The 23,623-nt window shown below is 36.0% G+C and overlaps 2 pseudogenes; both read left to right on the forward strand.

The window, feature by feature from the left end:
- Positions 1–13,433: 13,433 nt before the first annotated feature.
- Positions 13,434–17,643, forward strand: LOC116112380 (annotated as a pseudogene).
- Positions 17,644–21,554: 3,911 nt separating this feature from the next.
- On the forward strand, positions 21,555–22,830 carry LOC116112326 (annotated as a pseudogene).
- The last annotated feature ends 793 nt before the right edge of the window (positions 22,831–23,623 follow it).

Raw genomic sequence — 23,623 nt, forward strand, 5'->3', positions numbered from 1 at the left:
AATCTTTGTTATCCAGTATCAAAATCACAAGTTTTATATAAACTTTTGCGTAAATCCCACCACGGATCATATATACTTCTCGTTGGTGCGAATCACAATACTATACAATGTTGCATGTCAAACATACCCGAAANTTCAATTTCAATTTCATTCTTCTCTAGATACACGCGGAAAACTGTAATTTTCTTTTCTTTTAATTGTTAATTTGACAATATTATCTTCACAAATGTTGAACCTTACTGAAATTTATCTAACTTGTTTTCATTTAAAGTACTGCTTGCCCAATTAAATATAACCCACCGGTTATGGATACATCATCTTTGATAGTTTTAACAGACAATAACTAATTGAAGCTATGCAAGCAATTAAATATAACCCACCGGTTATGGATACATCATCATTGATAGTTTTAACAGATAATAACTAATTGAAGCTATCCAATTAATGGGAGCATGCAGTTTACTGGAATTCATTACGGTACAGTCTTCTTCATGACTTCATACACATTCTTACATTTTTCTAGGAAGAACATTTCTTCTCATAAAACAATGCTCTAAGCAAAAAAGTTAATATCAAAACATTAAATACAATTCTTAATGAGATTCACACATGTCAAAGTTTTAGTGGTTTGTGGTACCAACCCAGCTTGCTGAGCTGATACCATTGTGGTATTCAAGCTTTTCTCTATGACAAGAAGCTCAAGATTGGAATTGTTGAGAGTTTCCTCCGCCCAAGAATGTAAAATTGTGTTCTAAGCCTCTATTGAGGAGGTGCAAACCAATTAATAACGAGCTTTTATAGAAGATAAGAGAGCTGGAGAATGTTAGTGCAAGTCCATAAAAAGGTAAAGGTCCTCTTGCCTCAAGGCTTAAGAAACACGACATGAATTGTCTTAACTACCTCCAAGGCAAGTGGCTGTTATTGGGCTTGTGTAGGGTAAAGCGCCTAAAATCATAGACATTAAGTTGCAAATACAACTAAGAAACCTTTTGTTGCTCAAAGTGGTAGAGGGAGAGAGCAGTAAAGATATGTATGGGTTTAAGGCAAACTCAAAGGCAACCATAAGAGAGATTTTGTCCTAGACCCCAAATAGCTATAATGAAAGTTTACATCCCAAGATTGCTATCACAATTAATTAATTACAGTAAACAAAACAATTTCTTAAATCCTTCACTCAAATATCCAATCCACACAATCAACAAGGAAATTTAACTCGCTGGACATCCCAAGTTTGAATTTAAAAAAATGACCGTACAAAAAGTTTGCATTTTTTTTTTTTAACTTTAAAAACCTGGCGTGGCACACTTAAGTGTAACTAAACATGCAAAAAGGGGTTAGAGTGAAAAGATTGATACGTATATGGGTAATAGTTAATTAATTGAAATTTGTTTAAATTTTGAAAATTAAAAAATGACCCCCTCACATTCAAAATCGTTTAATCAAAGGAGGCCACCCAAAAAACGACCAACGAAAACACCCCATCACGCTGCGATTTTTGGTGATTAAAGTTCCCGATTTCCGGCCAATATTTGATCTTAAATATTCGTAGCGCTATTAGTTACACAAAAATCATGGCTAATATTAACAAAGAGGAGGAAAACCTAACCCCACTCCAAATCCTAGAGTCCGGCGGCGGCAATTGTTCAAAGGTTGTCAAAGAAGACGCTCCGGTGGATCATCCGATGAGTGAAGGTGGTCCAGCGGCAGAGGACACGACGGCAACACAAGAACATAGAGGAAAATCCGAAAATGGTTCTGAAGAGGAGGACGCCGATTAGTAAAAGGTACATTTTTTACCATTTGATGAAAAAATTATTGGTTTGTACGAATTTGGGGGATATGTAGTTGGTTTTGATTGTTACAGTGGTTGTGGTGTTTTGTTGAGCAATTGGTGGGCATCGGGGGAGTGACTTTGTTTGGGTTCCAAAGGATGGAGAAAGGTAAGGGAGGCCATAGAGAGGTTTTTTGTGGGAGGTTGGAGGCTGGGGATGGCAGAATAAGGGGGCTGGGGGCTGCCTTGCATATTGCACAGTTGCGTGCGCATAGTTGTGTGCTCATGCAGCTATGCGTGGCCAGCCCTACAATATGTAGGGGAGCCCCTAGGCCCCTTATTCCGCCCTCTCTTGCCATTGCCAGCCATCAAACTTGCCACAATAGCCTTTGAAGAGCCTGTATTAGTTTCCCCGGTCCTCTCGAAGCCAAAAACACCCACTCCCCGATGCCCATATCCCCCTAGATCAGCAGCCTATTGGTTGTTTTGGTTTATTTTTTTGCTAATATTTAGCTTATATCGATTGTGCAGTGTTTTCGAAACATAAATTATAAAGACTATCGGTTCAAGGTTGTAAGCGATAGGATACCATACTTCTCTGTAAGTGTGACAGTTAGGTCGAGTTGGCAAGTGTTTACGAGAATAAACGATATTTGAGGTGAACAAAAGAGGGGTATGGACCGATTCAAAGATAATTGTTTCGGTCCTTTTGTGGACATAAGAGACAATTGGAGTAAAGTGTTATGGGGGTAGGCAATATATTTTATGTTGCTGCACTCAGTTAAAAGCAAAAAAAGAAATGAAATGTGGTTCGTGGTGGATGGGAAGCCACTACGTTTTGGGATGATGGAATTTTCCTTGATGATAGGCCTAAGATGTGGGGCATTTCAAGAAGCAGAAGAGCAAGAGAGAATAAAAAAGAGTAGGGCAGCCGAAAACTTGGTTAGAAAGGTTTTGGCGGGGCAAACATCTATTACGACACGCGATTTAGAGGAGAGGTTAGGAGAAGATGGGTATACCTCTTCGGAGAAGTTTAAGATGTGCCTAATATGGTTCTTGCATTCCATCCTAATAGCTTGTGACTCAACAAGAGCCATTAATATGGATTGGGTAGGTTTGCAAGCAAACAATAGTTCTTTAATGTTTATTCGTGGGGAAGGTTATCATTTCAGCTAACCATTGAGTCCTTGTGGGAAAAAGACATGACAATAAAGCACTATCAATATGTCGAGAAGGAGAGCCGAACACTTACAATTTGTTTGGCTTCCTATAGGCAATGCAAGTAAATATTAATAGCTTTTTGTTATATTTTTTGTATTATATGTGCTTTAATTATGATATGGACTGTTTTTTTACAATGTAGGCTTGGATGTATGAGGCCATCCTTGTCCTAGCTAAGGCCAGGGGGAGGGGGGAAGCAGACTTCGGATGAGCCACCGCAATTTCTTAAGATGTTGTGGTGACACACCAAGAAGTGTGCCTATTGAGACTATGACAAAATTGAAATGGAAATTCAAGCGGCTCTAGTAAGATTAAAGGATTAATCTTTTGAATATGCACTTGCTTTTAAATGTGGCTTAAATTTGATTGATTTTTTTTCTTATTGCAAGGAATTGTTCGTCCCTTCCTCACCCCTACTAGGGGTGTAGGGGTGAATTGGGAGTGGAGTATGATACATTGTTCGCAACACTGGACGATGTAACAGATGAGGGGATAAACCGCCTAATATGGGACCTAGAAGGAGTCACGCATTTGAGTGCAGCTGCAGGACCACTGCTTGAGCATGTGTTTGAGGTTGAGGAGGATGAAGCTCCAATCAGCGGAAAGGGGGAGGAGGAGGATGTAGAGGTTCGTACTCCTCCACCCAATTGGCAAATTGGTACAACAAGTATCAATTTGTCAAAGCATCAGGAGAATGAGTTGGTTGACCTTATAAATGGTCTCTTTGATAGTTTTATAACCGCTATGTATGAAAGGTTTGAGAAAATGGAAGACTAGATGAAAACGGTTGAGGAGAAAGTTGATAGGGTGGAGAAGGAAGTTGGTGGGGTATTGAAAGTGGTTGAAGTGCAACCTCAGCATAGAAGAGAGAGCCAAAAGAGTAAGCACGTAAAATCTTCTTACATGGCAGTAACATATGGAAATAAGAGGAGAACGAAGAAAAAAATGGGGAAGTCCGTGAAAGTGGAGAAGCGAAAATGGAAGAGCGTAAGGAGGAAGGCCGAGGAAGTGGGGAAGTGAAAATGGAAAAGGGTGAGGAGGAAGGCCGAGGAAGTGGGGAAGTGCAAACGGAGGAGTTAAAGGTCGATTTGTATAGGCCAATAGATGAGGAAAAGAAAGAAATATTCTATGCCTATTATAATGAGAAAGGAAGTGATGGTTGTGTGAAGTGCAAGACTGGGGATTATCCCCGAGAGTGGTTTGAAAAGATGTTGACAATGGGCAGGTGGCTCGATGACTTGGTGAGTTATTTTCCCATGTTTTTCCTTATTTTTGCTTATGTTTTCCATGAGGTATTGTATATTGAATTTCTTAAGCGATCTTTTTTTTTTTTTGGTAAGGAGATCGCGTAAGGAAAAATGGTTCTACGATGTTTGAATAGACACTTATAATGTTGTTTTGATTTGATGCAGCACATTGATGAGGTATTGACACTTATGAGGTTGCGACAGAACAGTAATGGTGATATTTTGTATCCATAGTGTGTCATCATCGATGTGGCCTTTGGCCAAAGCCTAGTAATTACATAAGATATGCTAATGAAAAAGGCCAATGGTGGAGGTACAACAAGGGGAGGCAAGCGAAAAAGAATGGTCATAGAGGACTTTGACGGTGTCCTTGCTGATTTTCGGTTTGATGAGAGGATGATACAGTATGTATGAGGGGAAAGGCCCAAATATGGCAACAGTTGGGCAAACATGAAAAGAGTATATTGCATCGTGAACATCAAGGATATACATTGGGTAACTATCATTTGGCTACTGGAGAAGGGATTGCTATAGATTCTTGATTGCAACCCGAGCATTTGTCGGGAGAAGCAGATGGACGTGAAGATGCAGCCACTATGTACATTGTTTCCATGGCTGTTGCGAGACAACGGGATGTTTCAACACTTGGGTGATGAACTACTGACAGGAAAGTGGCCACACAAGTGCGTTCCTGTCCCAACAAATGACGCGAGGTAAATTTTGTATAAAACTTACGTAATACAATTGTTCTATAAGCTGATTCTAATGCTAATGTCTTCATTCTATTGCAGTGCTGATTGTGGGGCATAGGCATTAAAATTTATTGAGTTTGACATGACCAACACCCCAATGGACAGCTTGAATGATGATACAATGAGCAACTTTTAGGAGCATTTGGCTGTTGAGTGCTTCCATGGGCATATGGATCCCTTAGTTACTACACAAGGTATGCTTATGATCACTTATCTATACCAGTTCTTGATGTATCACTTCTTTTATTTTGTGTTTGTTAGTGATGTTGTAGGCATGGATCATTGATTCATTGGCTGGTGTTGTCGGCCAAGTCTAAAGATGATTTCATTATAATGTTGTTTTCATTATTAATACAAATTCTGCTGATGGCTGTTAGGATTGTATAGCACGCCATAGAAATTATCAACCTTTTGACTGACCAGAACCCAATCCAAGTCATTGTTGATGTTGTCATCAATAGGTATGGAACTTGGACTTAGAGTTTTGTAGTTTATGTGAATTGCATTTCTTATTGGGTTGTCTTGAATAATTGGGTTGTCTTAAATTGGATTAGCTGGTGTTGTTAGGTGTCAGGTTATTGATAATTGGGTTGTGGTGCATTAAATTGATGTTATGTATGCTTTGTTGCCAAGGCCAAGGTTGGATAATGTTAGAAGAGGTGTTGTAGAAGAAGATGAAGAGACTGATGTTGATACCGAAGGGGTGCTGGATAATTTTAGAGGATGAAGAAGTGGCTGAAGACAATGATGAAAAAGGAGGATGGAGGCTACCGACGCTGCGTTTATTGTGGGTGCATATAGGACATTTATTTCTTGTTTATAATATTGTATTTTCATGTAACTGACACATTTCAGATTTATAGAAGAGCAATTAAGCATTTCTTTCCCTCTTTTGGCTTTGAGTTTATTTAGTAATCTTGTTAAATGGAATTTGTATGTGTTGATGCAAATAGGTTGTCAAATTAAGTAGAAACTATGGAATTAATGTGCTGATGCAATTAGGTTGTCAAATTGAGGAGAAAAGATGGAATTAATATGTGTTGGTGATTTTGGGTTCTCAAATTGAGGAGAAAATATGAAATTAATATGTGTTGGTGATTTTAGGTTGTCAAATTAAGGAGAAATGATGAAATTAATATATGTTGGTGATATAATGTTGTCAAATTGAGAAGAAAAGCTTGAATTAATATGTATTGGCCATGATCGCTTGAGTGACGCCAGATATCGTGTAAAACCCCTCCCTAGCCGGGTATTTCCTAAGTATCCCTTGGCCATTGAGAACCTAAAAAAGACATGCCTAGGAAATGAGTTTGTTTCAAAACATATACTTTTGTTTGTGTTGTCTTTTTTTTTTTTTTTTTTTTTTTTTTAAAGCATATTATTAAACATCCCATATCCATAAAATGATTCAAGAAATTTAGCCTCCTACAGAGTTAATAACATAAGTATATAATATCATTTACTAAAATCAATTAACCTTTTTCATTCATTTGACAAGGAAATGGTCATGCTAGGTTTATTAAAACATATTTACTTCAATATCCATAAACCAAAAACCATTTGGTGTTTATTTTACATCAAAATTGAAAACATAGCAAAAACATTCATTCACGCGCATGTCATTCCCCAGTAGCCTCTCCTAGCTTCAAGCTTTAATCCTTACTTGCAAAACATTTTAAAAAATTTCGTGAGGTGAGCACTAATCGCTCAGTAAGGGAATATGACCATTTATAAACTATTAAGGTTCATTATACAAGCATATTACTTAGGATTTTACCTACCTACAAGACATGACCTTCATTCATTGACATTATGAAGTCCATAAAACATGTCATACACTTTGGACTTTCCTCATAAATATAAGTCATAATATAACATAGAACATATATGACTTATGCAATATTCATAAACATGGCATGTCTATTTCTTTTGTCTATGTACTTGACATTTTCATTAGTCTTTCTTATCCGATCGGATTCACTTGAACCATTATCTCGTTCTTGGTTGTCACCTCAAAGGACTCATGGTTTTCACAAAGATTTCATTCCCCTGATCTTGGTTTACACCTCAAGAGACTCATGGAATTCATTCTTTAATATTTCATAAATTTTTTCATAAGTCAACTAAATAAGCTATAAGCATTATCATCATGAATGCAAACATATGGGATAACATCTCTCACGCTTAATCTACTATTCATTCATTTGACATGTACCCTTGGCCAATTGTACAATTCATCAATCAATTTTGCAAAACTCCTTGACATGAATGTCTTCCTATTAAATTCATTAACTTAATTCATTCGATTTCTCATAAAACACAAGGAATTTCAATAGTAAGATTATTCAGTGGTTTATTAGAAATTATAAAAAAGATGGGAATTTTTATTAAGGAGGTGGACGTCATATAGTTCGTCACTTTTCAAGAAATTTTTTTTCTCATCTTCCAATTCGAATTGATTCTTGGCTAAAACATAAAAGTTTCAGGTCTATTTCTAAAATTTTTAATATTTCAAGAATCAGCTCAATGCAACTTTTATAATTTCAGTTATGACTTATTCAACGAAGCATGTGCAATATAAGTGTTAAAAAGCCAAATCCGAATTCGATTCATTTTTAACCATGTCACATTCATTTGCACATTCATAATATTTGCCACATCACTCTAAGTATAAAAGGCCATAAAAAAACTCCCTTTTTACAAAACAAAAATGTGCCAAGACATCGTCCAACTACAAATCTCTTAATTGGCATAATCATCCTCCATATGCACACATACACCAATCAACACACCCATTTAAACAATCCATAACCAAAACGTAGAATCACACTCAAATTAACATAAATAAATGTAAGTTTCATCAACCTTAGGTGTTATTAATTGTAGTCATAAGGGATATTTTTTTCCTTACCTTCAAAATTTTAATATTATAATATATTAAAGTTTTTTTATGTAAAAATTATATATATAATTAATTACAATAGACCCCCAATTCTTNGGCTCTGTTTGGTTCAAAATTTGGGGGTTTTGGGAAAAGTTTTTTGAAAAAAGTTAAAAAAAAATTGAATTGGGCGGGTATTACGATGTAGGATTTATAAATTAATAAAATACCCTATATATTTATTTTTTTACAAAATACCCCCTATAATAAAACATTAAAAGTTAACAAAAATACCTCTAACCCACCCTCAAACACCCCTAGTCGGCCACCACCACCGGAGGTGGCCGAAGTCACCTTATGGGCGCATGACTGGCTAGATCTTGCCAGTCATGTGCCGATATGGCCTTTTCCGGCCAGATCCACGGTGGATCTGGCCGGCAAAGGCCAGATCTACGGCCAGATCTGGCCGTCAACTGCTAGATCTGGCCGTATTTGCTCTCAACGACGGCCAACAAACGGTCGTCGTTGATGGTCAACGACGACCGTTTGTTGGTCGTCGTGACCGACTGTTACGGCCAGATCTTTGGCCTTAGATCTGGCCTTTTTCGGCCAGATCCACCGTGGATCTAGCCGGAAAAGGCTAGATCGGTGCACTACCGGCCAGATTCAACCGATAGTGCTCTATCCTACCAGATTCCGACTATTTTCCGGTGGTGGTGGCCGGAATCTGGTAAATGTGGATTATTGGGGTGTTTTTGTAATTTTAAAAAAAATATTTAAGAGTATTTAATTAAATTATCAAATTTAAGGGGTTTAAAAAAAGTTAAATAATATTGGGAGTAGTATTCCAAAAAATCTGAGTTTTTAGGTATTTTACTGTTTAACTTTTTTGGGAATGCTAAAGGTAGTATTCCCAAAACTGAAACAATAGCAGCCTAAATATCCCCAAGAAAACCAACCAAAGCCATTGCTGGCATTGCACTTCGGCGGCGGCGCTGACTAGGCTAAACCTGCTAGAATCTGACCTCGAGAATGAAGCAAGAAGTGACGGCGATGGCAATCAATCCTGGCGGTGTCATGTTGGTGGTTTTTGCCGCTTTTTCGATGCCAAATTGCAGTCGTCACCTTCCTTGTTCGCCGACCAACCACAAGCAGCAAGGTGCTCCTGTTTACGCCGCTGATCTACCACCAAGACTTCAGTTGCACTACCCTCCACAAAGCCAGATTGTGCCGCCTTCAATCGCTGAATGTATTTGCTAAACAAATGCACTGCTGTTTTAAAATTGAAAGAAGTGGTTGCAAATAAGCCCTACACACCCACCGCCATATATTTCCTTTGAATTTTCGAATTTTCTGTTGTTTTTCCCCTCTTGAAATTTGGGTTGTGATGTGGATTATGTGTTAGAGTCTGTAGTTATGGTTTGTTGAATTGGGTTTTGAAATGATTTATGGGAGAGTCAATGGGTTTTTTTCGTTTGGTATGTGTTAGAATCTGTAATTCTGGTTTGTTGAATTGGGTTTTGAAATGATTTATGAGAGAGTCAATGGCTTTTTTTTCATGTGTAGTTCTGGTGACAGTTAGCGGCTTTGAATTGGGTTTTTTTGTTGTTGTTTTGTTGTGAAATTTGTGTAGTTGTGGATTTGTTTAATTGAGTTTGGAAACAATTTCCCTCTTTGAAATTTAGAGACGATGCGTGGATTGTGCTAGGGAGGAATTGAAGGATTCTGGGCATTGAAAGGGGAGCTGCTTGGCATGGTGAGGAAGAAGAGATGCGGTGAGAACTTGGCATTTCGCGAAAAGTTGGGTGGGAACAAGTCGTTTGCTTAAAAAAAAAAAAAAAAAAAAGAAGGGTTTATGATATAATATTAAAATCTAAGTCAGCATTCTAAACAATAAATATCTTTTAACACAGCTCGTAATATTATATTGTTATTATTTGTAATTAAAAGTAATGTCAACCACCAATGGATTGGCTGAGTGATAAATAGAGGTGAAATATTTGGGTTGGGTTAGGTGGGTTAACCCTATCTTAATATATAAAGATGTGAGTTAAACTCGGATTGCCAAGATGATGGGTCGGGTTTCACAATGGTAACCCGTAATCCGACAGGTTGCTGTTTTGTCTCTTTTGCAAGAGACTCGTCAACTCGTCGGGTTGCAACACCAATCCGGCGGGTTGGCCGAAAAAAATAAAAAAAATAAAATATTTTATTTTATTTTTTAAATTACCTTTTTACCCTTGAAATATAGTCGTTTTATAGCCGTTGGAGTGGTCTTTTTCGTCATTTTTCTTTCCCATTTTTTCCTATAAATTGGCCTTAAACTCTCACATTTTTCTCACAACTCAAATTCTCTCATTCTCTCATATTCTCTAATCTCTCAATTATTCATTTATTCTCTTAATCTCTTTGTTATCAATTTGCTCGTATTTTAATTTTTATTAGTTTTTGTAATTTTTAATTCATATTTCTAATTTTCCAAATTCCAATTTCCATATTCCTTTTCTCTTTCTTTAATTTTTATTTCTTCTACATCATTTTTTTTTTTTTTTTTTCAACTACATATGATAGATATTTCCTCCCATCAATTACAATGATGACAGAAACTACTATCCTAGTCCTAGTCCCGCTGATTTTACTAACATAAATGCGAAGAGATTTAAATAGTCCTGCTTTCCCATTCTCAGAATCCGATACACCTCAAAAATATGCCTCCATTCCAACAGCTCCTGTGGTTCTAGAAGTCGTCCTCGTAATCGTCGTGCTCATCCACCTTCATCCCAAGCTGAGGCGGGATCATCAACTGCCGTCGAAAGCGAAGACAGACACACATCAGCGTTTGGGCACATTTCGACAAGTTTTACGAGATAGAAAATGGCGTTCAAGTCAAAAGCGAGATGCAAATACTGTGGAAATATTTTAAAGCTGATTCAGTAATGGTACTAGTACTTTAAAATGCATGCTAATAACATATTAATCAACATGGAAATAGAGAAAGCAATCAAACTCAATAACTAATATGGGTACTACTGACGTTATAATTCTGAGTTATATGGAACAGTTAGTTTTATATATTGCTGCAACTGATCAACCTTTAATATGGCTAAGATAATATTGAAAGATTTGTTCAAAATTCATTTTTTCCAAGATTTAAATTTTATTCTAAAACTACAACTATAAATGTTTAATAAAATTGTTTAAAAAATGAAATTAGAATTAAAAAATAAAATACAACTTGTCATGTTATGTGGCTCTAACTGCCAATATTTGGAGTGATAGAGCTAAATAGATATATTTGTGTGATAGTCTTTATTTTGATAATGAATGTAAATATAATATCTTTATGGATTTAGATTAATGATGTTGATTATAGTGGTGAACAATTATATAAAATTGTTGAAGTTTTAAAGATTATGATGTTGTTAGTAAAGTGATAAGTTTAACTTTAGATATGCAGTTCTAATAGTAAAGCTATAGATTATTTTTTAATTTGAAGTTTTTTCACCAACGTGTGCATGCCATGTTATTAATTTAATTGTGAAAATGGTATGAAACAATTAAAGAAATATTAATAGAATTGAGATTGTTAGCTTGGATTACTTAGTAATAAAAGAAATGCTAAATTTCAAGATGCTGTATAAAATCGAATATGTCTCCTAGAACTTTTGATTAGACATGCCTGTTAGATGGAATAGTACTTATTTATGCTTGATTCATGTTTCCTTATGCTAATATAATTAGTTATTTGTAGCAAATAAAAAGGTCCTCATTATTTGGTATAAAATGATTGACAATAGCTATGTATTTCATTCTTTTCTTAAAACTTTTTACCAATCCACTTAACACTTTCTGGGGTGTATTATCCTACAGTTCATTGGTAATACTTAATTATAAAAATTTTCGAGTTATTTATAAAACAAAGACAATGTAATTTTAAATGCACCAATAAAGGCAATGGAATTTTTTTTTTAAATATTGGGAACCCATTCATTTTCTTTATTGTTTAGGTGTTTATCTTTGATCCTAGAATTAAATTAGCAGGTTTGAAAATAGTTTTGACACGTTTATGTGAAAATTTACAAACCGAGCATGCCAATCAATAGGAGAGATGAAATACACTTTTCGAAGTATATTTCTATTATGAAACAAGTATGAGAACCTGCAAAGAGGCGAAACATCTAGGAACTGCATCAGAAGAACAAAATGAAGACTTATACTCTTGGGTGGCACTAAATAGCCGAAAGGGACCCGAATCCGAAGCAGAACCTCCTCTTCAGAAGCTCCACCAACAACAACAATTAATGTACTGTCTTCCATGCAGTCGCAGAGTAATGAGCTTCAACAATATTTGGCAACCCTAAAATGTTACCAGTAGATCCACACAGAAACCAACTTTACTCTTAGACTATTGGAGAGCCAGAAAATAATTTTTTTCGGTATTATCAAGACTTGCCTTGGATGTTTTCGCTGTTCTTGTGTCAATCGTCTCATCCGAACAAACATTTAGTGCAATGGAAGAATTTTAAATGAAAGGAGGACTAAACTTTCACCACAATTGATTGAAGTCCTCACATGTCTTCGAGATTGGAACGGTCGCACCATCAAAGTCAATACGAGGTTGTCGACGATATTTTAATAGAATCATTTTAATTTTGTAATAATGATGATACAGATGAGGAGGTCCTAGTGAACCCCAAAATTAGTTGTTTTGTAAATTGTAACTTGACAAATTAATTGTCAATTATTACACTCTTTTTCCTTCCCAAGTTTTTGTCCTATTGGGTTTTTCTTAGTGAGATTTTAATGAGGCATAATTATTGTAATTTCTTATTTATTTTTTTAATAAATGAATAATTTAATTATTCTTATAACAATTTTATGTATTAAAATTGAATTAATATTTGGAATGTTAACAAAAAAAAAAAAAATTAATTTAGTTTAATTATTGATATTGAAAAAGTTTACAATTAACTAAAAACAATTACATTTATTCATTTAATAATTGTTAATTATTCATTTGAAATAATTAACTTAACTTTTACAAAATAAAAAATAAAAATCAAAAAGCGGGTTAACTCGGCCAACCCCGCGGGTTAGGGTTGGCGGTTCGGGTTGGCACCAACTTCCTTAATATTGGCGGCCTTACCTGACCCCCAATGTCACCGAGCGGTCAGGATTGACTCGCCATTAACACAACCCGCCAGCGGCTGGGCTGGGCTAGGCTGGGCGAGTTACTTTTTCATCTTTAGTGATAAAGGTTAGGGTCAAAGGATTTGCTCCCTCTAGTGTTTATATTCGAATTACAAATGGTTAATTATATGTTGGTACGAATCGCAAGGTTTGTTTGATTTCAAAAATCTGTTTGGACCGAAGAAAGTAGTTAAAATGTGCATAAACTAACCTGAACACTATAAAAAAAAAGTGTATCTAATGTCAAACCTTTTATTTCTGTATAAATAATATAATAATAAATAATAATTGAAGCTTGTTTGTTATATGGAAATAAAACTAGAGTCAACTTGGCTATTTTGTCGCGCCCTTCAACAGTGCCACCACACAAATATCCCATTTCATCGTTCACTTGCCTCCTCAAATGAACTCATTTTGAGAGTTGAGACAGCAAAATCAAAAACCAAAAGCCAATCAAACCCTAGGTTTTCACAAACAAAAATGGCTGTCTCTGATTATCATTCTCGCCAATCTCTTTCCCAAGCTTTCTCTACTCCTCTTCATCCTCCAAGAGACTCTACATTTGGATGTATTTGATGAACACGCACCGTACTGGAATGTTAAATCAATCAGCACCGACCATTTCACTCTCATCAAATGGGGGTGGTTCGTGATTCCGCGCCGAAAGAGAAGATTGAAATGTACTCTCCCGCTTTTTCCGCTGCGTGTACGGTCGGAGGGATCTTGAGCTGTGGCCTCACTCACACGACCGTTACTCTCTCGATCTCGTCAAGTGCATATGCAGGTCAGTTTGAATTATATTTGTACTTGTGAAATATCGTGTTCGTTGACGTGTTTCGATTTTTCTGATGATTTTACTTGTTTTCACTCGTATTTCATTAATCTTTCTCTTGATGATTGCTATTAGAGTGCATTTGAATTTGCATGAAGAATATATCTTGTGTTACGATTGGGTCTCTGCTTTGTAGAACTCTCAATGTTAATAATTTTATATTGACCCTCTCACTGCTTTTCCTCGAAGGACTGTTTTCAGTTTCACAATAAAAAGATATAAAAAATTGATGTATCCGCATCAAAACAAAATTATGGGTCCCACAATATATCCTTATTTAGTTTAGATATCCCCAATTTTTCCTTTAGTTAATGTGTCTTATCATTTTATTTGCATTTAAAATTTACATTAAATATATATATCATTGAGTACTCTTAGACCTGTGATGTTATTCTTATATGAAAAATATTAAGATCAAATAATATATTTTTTTTCCTTTATTGAAGTAAGATAATTACTCTTCAGGCGTATAACTTAACTTCATCAAGTGAAGACTTATTTAAGGACATTAACACCGGTTAGTTGGCTATGTGGGCCTTTTCTGTAACCGAATGAGTTGCTCACTTTTTGCCAAGAGTTGTAGCCCACGAAAGGTTCAGCCTAATATCCCACATATAAGCATTACGCTTGCTTACCTCCAGCCGCTACAATTTTTTCACGTCTCCGGTAACATATTTTTGAAATATTCAAACTTCTTTAAATTTATTTATAGAATACAAAGAGGGTAAATAATATATTCGTAAAACTGCAATCACTTTCGTGAATAAAAAGAAGGAAAAGTCAGAAGTCAAATTTCCAGGCAAAACTCAATAAATGCCATTCAAAGTCGAAAACAATATTTAGTTAGACTCTTTTCTTGCGCTCCAAGCGCCACCACCACCTCCATTTCATTGTTCCTTTCCCTGTCTCAACCTCAATCACAAACTTTTTGTTTTCTTTTCCGAGGGAGAGCACACAACAACCAAAACTAAAACCCAAACAACTAAGAAGCCTTATATTTTTATAGGACAAAATGTTTCTCTCTAATTATGATCACTCTGGTATTCTTGATACCAAACTTTCTCTACTCGTCTTCATCGTCCAAAATACTCCAGAGTTGAACGATCCGATGAACACAAACGGTGGAGTGTTTCATCAATCACCCCGTTGGTTTCCCCATCAAATGGTGGTGGTTTTCTGATTCCGGCACCTAAAGAGAGGTGGAGATGTACTCTCCACGTTTCTACGCTGCATGTACGGCGAGTGGTATGTTTAGTACTGGCATCACCACACGGCTGTGACTCCATCGATGTGCTCAAGCAATAGGCAGGTCGATTTTTGTTTTATTCTTGTAAAAATAAAAACCCTCATTCGTTAATTTTGCTTTTTTCTTGTTAATATCATTTTCCCGGTACTGCTGTTTTTACCAATCGAATTTAAATCAAAGCGAGAAAACTACGTTTGATTTTCAGGCTCAATAATGCGTCTGGTAAGTTTGCTAAAACCATTTATATATTCCGAAATCATTTATCTATGACGTTTCGGAAACAGGTTAAACAAATTTTTTCCGTCACTTTTGTTTTTTTAACGATAAAAACCATTTCTAGAAAATATAGACCGACTACTTTTTATTACTTTATGATAATCATTAATTTGTTTGAAATATTGGTATTTTTATGCCGGAAATTGTTTGTTTCTGGATTATTGTATCTTGATAACGTTTTGAAGAACGTTTTGATTATGTAAAATATTTATTTGCAATGGGTCACGTATTTTTAATTAAAACGTTAAATTTATAATGATAAAATAAATAATAACTAATATTAATTTTTATCATATGAAACTCGTATCACATGTGTAATATTCGATAACTCTTCACGGGTGCTGTGTAGTATTACCTTTTATTAAATAGTTACTTATGATCTTATTTTTATGAATGGAGTATATATTGTATTTGAATTAGACTTTTTGTTTTTTGATTGTCATTGGTGTTTCTGAAACACGTTTTTGATTTATGAGGTTGAAAAATGTGCGTTTAATGTTGACTTGTCAACTTATTATTATTATTATTATTTAATTTTAATATTTTATCTGTTGGTGGGTGGGTGTGAGAGTTTTGAGTTGACCCTCCTCGAAAATAAATCTTTTGAAGTGTACATTTAATAACGAAGTTGTCTTTTTGAACTTTCAAAGCTGGCAAAGAATAGCCTTCTTGCTTGCGCTGGAGTCAATTGATGGATTTTGGAATGTCACGTTTTAATGTGTACTGTAAATTGTAAAAATGGTTATTATGAGATATCTCTTATTTCTAAACTGTGAATTAATTAAGTGCTAATGTATTCTCGATACTCTCAGATTGACCCAGCAAAGTTACAAAAGCATCAGTTCTGGATTTGGAGTTTTGCTCAGGGAGCAGGGATTCAGGCTTCTTTAGGGGTTGGGTGCCCACCTTGCTTGGTTATGTGCTCAAGGTGCCGGCAAATTTGGATTCTATGAGTTCTTTAAGAAGTATTACTCGAACATTGTTGGCCTGAGTATGCTTCCAAGTACAAGACCTTGGTATACTGCTGGTTCAGCATCAGCTGAAGTGATTGCTGATGTTGCCCTCTGCCCAAGGGAGGCTGTGAAGGTCCGTGTCCAAACTCAGCCCGGTTTTGCCCGGGGTTTGGCCGTGGGCTTCCCAAGTTTGTCAAGTCTGAAGGTGTTCTGGGTATGATATCCATGAATGACATATTTGGTTTATTTGACTCAGTGAATTTTATTTTTGAGTTCTGATTTTGATGTGATAAATTTGAATGTTTTGCAGATTGTACAAAGGGCTTGTTCCTCTTTGGGGACGTCAGATTCCTGTAAGCCAAATTATGTCGAATTCTTTCATGTTCTATTTGTTTCGAATTTACTTTCTGTGCCTACTTTGAATTATATCAGACTGTATATTTTTGTTCTTTTTGCTTGCCAAATCTTCAAAGGTTGCTGCAGTATGAAATAGCCTATGTGCACTCTCACACTTTCTTATTAGTGTAACCTTTTTCGTCTAGATTCTTTTTACTATCTCAACCTTCAGAATGCTTTTTCAACTCTCTTTTGCTCCAATTGCATTGATTTATGAACATAGGCTTATATTCTTTAGATGTGGAGTTTGCTGATATATGTTATAGTTAGTATTTCTATCTTACAAGGGTTGCTTACAATCCAATGCGTATCCCCAGATACGATATGAAATTTGCTTCTTTTGAGACAATTGTGAGATGATGTACAAGTATGCACTCCCACCCCCAAGACCAATGCAGTAAATCTTTGCAGCTTGAGTAAGCTTTGCTGGTGGATATGTGGCGGGTGTATTTGTGCGCGATTGTGTCACTCCTGCTGATAATCTGGTGTCTTTTCTGAACAATGCAAAGGGAGCAAGTGTTGGTGATGTGAGTGAAGTTTACCTCTCGAGAATTCCTTCTCTTTTATAGTTATTTTTTCAGTTGTTCAGTTACTGTTTCCTCATTGTAGGCGGTGAAGAAGCTGGGATTAGGGGTCTTTTACTCTGGCCTTCCCATTCGTATTGTCATGATTGGAACTCTTACTGGAGCCCAGTGGGGTATATGATGCTTTCAAGTTTTTGTTGGACTGTAGTTCCATTCCTGTACTTGAACTATATTGCACAGATAAGTTAGTTCCACGTAGTGCTCAAATTTTCTATGCAATCAAAGAAAATTGGAGATTTTGTTCTCTTCAGGCCAACAACTGGTGGTGCCCCTCCGCCTCCTGCAAAAGCATGAATTATGCTGAGATCAAACATCAACAGCATTTAATGTTTGGGATTTTAGAGAAGAACTTTGTGCTTTGACGGACCACAATATAGTGGTGATGCACTGGGTCGGTGGCTCAAATCGGGGTGTTTTCTCCTCAATAAGACATCCGTTGCTAGCTGAATGTATTCTCTTGTAGCGATTTCTTTTTCATTATTCTTATTCTTGCTGCTCCAAATGTTTTTCTCGATAGGATGTCTTGATTTCATCCTTGCTTTAGTTAGATATGTACTTGAATTGTCGTCTGACTTTTGATGTATGAAAAGGTTCCCATGGTGGAATAGAGACTTGATAATGCTTCATTAGAAACCTAGTACATAAACTGATTTGCAATAAACCACAAACCAAAATTATTAGCAAAGTAAAATTTATTATTTTAATATACATAAAAATTTTCAACTCACTTCTTTTATTAAGTTAGATGATAATACAAAATTACTCTCTTACAATGCTATGTGTGTCCTAAACTCAACATCATTATTAAAGAATTATGTCTTTACAACAAAAATGACCAAAAATTAACCTATCCCTAAGTTATCATATGGTTCGATAAAAACTCTCGATGTATATACTTAAATATTTTGAATAAAACCCCTCCTTGTTGTTAATAAGAGTGATAACTAAATTCTTACTTGACCATGTTTTAGGGTCTCGAAGGATTAGTTAAAGTACGTGTAAACTGGTTCTGGACACTTCCGATTTTAAAAAAAAAAAATGATAACAAAAATAATAATCAAAATGAATAATTATTACAATATATTACATCATTTATTTGTTTTACTTTCCACGGAGATGCTCACTAGTTATTGAATGATTCTGATCAGAAATCTTAGTTTAAGTTCAGATTAAGAGGGTATACAGTATCAAAGACAATCCTTGCAAAAGTATGCCGAACCTCGGTCAGGCTTCCCAAAGCTAAGGACTCGCAATCAATCTTACTACCTTGCTTTGACACAAAAGATTGACCAAAAATTAACCAACCCCTACGTTACCGAATAGTTCGATAGAAACTCTTGAATATACCACTGTTTTAAAACCCGGACCAAAGGGCAACCCATTATGCTGTCCGGGTCACGGTCCAACCGGTTCGGTTGAACCGGTGACATCATCACACAGCATGATGATGTCAACACATTTAAAAAAACTTGTGTCAATTGATAATTTGTGTAAAAAATAACAAGTTATTAGAGATTAGACATCTTCTAATTTGTGCAAATAATAACCAGTTATTAGAGATTACAAAATGGAAAAATACCCAAAAAAAAAAAAAAAATTTATTCCATAGATTGTCTCGACAATACACCGTAGACATTTGATGTACAACTTAACAAAACTAAAAATGACTTGAAACTCATAATACCAATAACAGCAACAAGTTCAAAACACCTTTGTAAAACAAAAAGACTGTATTTACAAAGGGGTTCACTAAATCAAAATCCCCAATTCCCTTTCAAATAACAAATCATAACCACCACCACTGTCTATCCTCTTCCACCACCACTCATAACCCCATTGCCAATCTCAACCATCGTCTATCCTCTTCCTTTTCCACCACCACTCTCAGTCGAAATCCCCATTTCCCTCACAGCGAAATGCGAAGGAAGAGGATAAAACCACTCAACTGCTGTCGTCCCCTCCCTTCCTAATCAATCACACCACCGTCCTCTTCCTTCACAGCAAATGATGCCACTGTCCACTCCATTTGACTGTGAGTGACGCACCACCCAATGGGAAACCACCATAGCATATGGACGATCTAACATAATTAATTAAGAACAAAACAAATGGAGCGGTGCATTTCTTGTGCCGTATCGTGAACAATCTTTGAAAAGGAATAAGGTCATGTTCAAATACTTATTTATTATATATAAGCTTAGGGGTCTTAGATTATAATAGTGTATGCACATGCTTTAAGATCATTATCACACACTAGTCTGGGAAATATCACTCACGGGTTAGCCCCTCCTGACAGGCGTGGGCTGTAAGACTTTGATACAGTCAATAAGAGTTGAGAGAGAACAAAAGTGGGACTCACATGATCTCACTCTATTCTTCTTCTTCTTGTTTTATTATATAACCTTTTTTCTCTCGTAAGTTTCGCACAGATTCCTTTACGAAGCTTCTACTACACAAAGTCAATTAATTTTACCCTTCGTATTTTACACAAACCGCCGCCGTCCCCTCCCTTCCCAATCAGTCGCACCACCGTCCTCTTCCTTCACAGCAAATGATGCCACTGTCCACTCCCTTTCACTGTGAGTGACGCTATCATTCTCTTCCCTCGCCGTGAGCAATGTTGTTGTCCTCTTCCCTTGCAGTGAACGACGTCGTCGTGCTCTACGCTCACTATGAGCGACGCCATAACACTGCCGCCCTCTACCCCTCCTCAACTCGATTTCCGACGAGAGAGGAAGACGTCGTCAATTTCCCACGAGGGAGTTCAGTTGTGATTTCAGACTTAGGGAGTGGAGTTGATTACGATTTGAGTGGGATTTCAGACAGAAATTTTCGAAGAGAAGCTAAGAAATCTGAGAAATTTTAGTAGAGAAACTGAGAAAGAGAAGAAGTTAAGAAACAGAGAAAGGAAATCAATGGAATGGGCTACGCGGTAGTGCGTTTGGGTAGGTTTAAGGGTTTTTGAAATCAAACTAGTTTATCTGCCGATCCAGTTAGACCGACGGTTCCTCGACTTTATCTGGGTTTTGACCGGGTTAAAACAGTTTAATGCATAATAATGGGTTTGATGTTAACTCAAACCGGACACATGACCAGTTCTTGGCCCAACCGATTGGACCGACCAATCTGGTTCGATTTTTAAAACAGTGGAATATACTATTCAAAATGTTATGAATTTGAACCCCTCTTTGGTTGTTAATAAAAGTGATCACTAAAACTCGTATTTGACTAGTAGTTTCAAAGTCTCGAAGGATTAGTCAAGGTACGTATAAACTGGTTCGAACACTTCCGATTATAAAAAACAAAAAAATTGATGACAAAAAATAATAGTTTTTGATTTTCAGGCTCAATAAGCGTCTGGTAAGTTTGCTAAACCATTTATATATATTCCGAAATCATTTATCTATGACGTTTCGGAAAACAGGTTAAACATATTTTCCTCACTTTTGTTTTTTTAACGATAAAAACCATATTCTAGAAAAGATATAGAACGACTACATTTTAATTACTTTATGATAATCATATATTTGTTTGAAATATTGGTAATTTTATGCCGAAAATTGTTTTGTTTCTGGATTATTGTATCTTGATAACGTTTTAGGAGAAACGTTTTGATTAGTAAAATATTTATTTGCAATGGAGTCACGTATTTTTATATTAAACGTTAATTTATAAATGATAAATAATAATAACTAATATTAATTTATCATATAAAACTCGTATCACATGGGTTAATTATTCGATAACTCTTCACTAGGGTGCTGTGGTGTATTACCTTTTTATTAAATAGTTACTTATGATCTTTATTTTTTGAATGGAGTATATATTTTTGAATTAGACTATTTGTTTTTTGATTTGTCATTTGTGTTTCTGAAACACGTTTTGATTTATGAGGTTAGAAAAAATGTGCGTTTTAATGTTGACTTGTCAACTTATTATTAATTATTATTATTAATTTTAATATTTTACTGTTGGTGGGTGGGTTTGAGAGTTTTGAGTTGACCCCTCGAAAATAATCTTTTGAAGTGTACAATTTAATACGAAGTTGTCTTTTTGACTTTCAAAGCTGGCAAAGAATAGCCTTCTGCTTGCGCTGGAGTCAATTGATGGATTTTGGAATGTCACGTTTTAATGTGTACTGTAAAATTGTAAAATGAGATATTATAGATATCTCTTATTTCTAAACTGTGAATTAATTAAGTGCTATGGTATCTCGATACTCTCAGATTGACCCAGCAAAGTAACAAACATCAGTTTCTGGATTTGGAGTTTTGCTCAGGGAGCAGGGATTCAGGGGCTTCTTTAGGGGTTGGGTGCCCACCTTGCTTGGTTATAGTGCTCAAGTGCCGGCAAATTTGGATTCTATGAGTTCTTTAAGAAGTATTACTCGCATTGTTGGGCCTGAGTATGCTTCCAGTACAAGACCTGGTATACCTTGCTGGTTCAGCATCAGCTGAAGTGATTGCTGATGTTGCCCTGCCCAATGGAGGCTGTAGTCCTGGTCCAAACTCAGCCCGTTTTGCCCGGGGTTTGGCCGATGGGCTTCCCAAGTTTTGTCAGTCTGAAGGTGTTCTTGGGTATATATCCATGAATGACATATTTGGTTATTTGACTCAGGAATTTATATTTCTTTGAGTTCTGATTTTGATGTGATAAATTTGAATGTTTTGCAGATTGTACAAAGGGCTGTTCCTCTTTGGACGTCAGATTCCATGTAAGCCAAATTATGTCGAATTCTTTCATGTTTCTATTTGTTTCGAATTTACTTTCTGTGCCTACTTTGAATTATATCAGACTGTTATTTTTTTCTTTTTGCTGCCAAATCTTCAAAGGTTGCTGACATTTATGAAATAGCCTATGTGCACTCTCCACTTTCTTATTAGTGTAACCTTTTCGTCTAGATTCTTTTTAACTATCTCAACCTTCAGAATGCTTTTCAACTCTCTTTTGCTCCAATTGCATTGATTCATGAACAAGGTATATTCTTTAGATGTTGATTTGCTGATATATGTTATAGTTAGTATTCTATCTTAAGACAAGGGTTGCTTACAACCAAATGCGTATCCACAGATCGACGATAAATTTGCTTCTTTTGAGACATTGTGGAGATGATGTACAAGTATGCCACCCAACCCCAAAGACCAATGCAGTAAATCTTTGCAGCTTGGAGTAAGCTTTGCGTGGATATGTGGCGGGTGTATTTTGCGCAGTGTGTCACTCCTGCTGAAATCTGGTGTCTTTTCTGACAATGCAAAGGGAGCAAGTGTTGGTGATGTGAGTGAAGTTTACCTCTCGGAATTCCTGTCTCTTTATAGTTTATTTTTTCAGTTTGTTCAACTGTTTCCTCATTGTAGGCGGTGAAGAAGCTGGGATTATGGGGTCTTTTTACTCGTGGCCTTCCCATTCGTATTGTCATGATTGGAACTCTTACTGGACCCAGTGGGGTTTTATGATGCTTTCAAAGTTTTTGTTGGACTGTAAGTTCCATTTCCTGTATTTGAACTATATTTGCACATAAGTTAGTTCCACGTAGTGCTCAAATTTTCTATGCAATCAAAGAAATAATTGGATGATTTTTGTTCTCTTCAGCCACAACATGGTGGTGCCCCTCCGCCTCCTGCAAAAGCATGAATATAGCTGATGATCAAACATCAACAAGCATTTAATGTTTGGGATTTTAGAGAAAACTTTGTGCTTTGACGGAACACAATAATAGTGGTGATGCTACTGGGTCGGGTGGCTCAAATCGGGCTGTTTTTCTCCTCAAGGACTCCGTTGCTAGCTGGAAATGTCTCTTGTAGACGATTTCTTTTTCATTATTCTTATTCTTGCTGCTCCAAAGTTTTTTCTCGATAGGATGTTCTTGAGTTCATCCTTGCTTTAGTTAGATATGTACTGGAAATGTAGTCTGACTTTTGATGTATGGAGGTTCCGCATGGTGGAATATGAACTTGATAATGCTTCATTAGAAACCTAGGTACATAAACTGATTTGCAATAAACACAAATACAAAATTTTAGCAAAGTAAAATTTATTATTTATTTAACATAAATTTTCAACTCACTTCTTTATATAAGTTAGATGATAATACAAAATACTCTCTTCACATGCTATGTTGTCCTAAACTTCAACATCATTATTAAAGATTATGTATCTTTACAACAAAGATGACCAAAAATTACCTATCCCTAAGTTATCATATGGTTCGATAAAAACTCTCGAGTATATTACTTAAATATTTTGAATTTAACCCCCTCCTTGATTGTTAATAAGA

Source organism: Pistacia vera, unplaced genomic scaffold (assembly GCF_008641045.1).
Source record: "Pistacia vera cultivar Batoury unplaced genomic scaffold, PisVer_v2 Contig120, whole genome shotgun sequence".
NCBI lineage: Eukaryota > Viridiplantae > Streptophyta > Magnoliopsida > Sapindales > Anacardiaceae > Pistacia > Pistacia vera.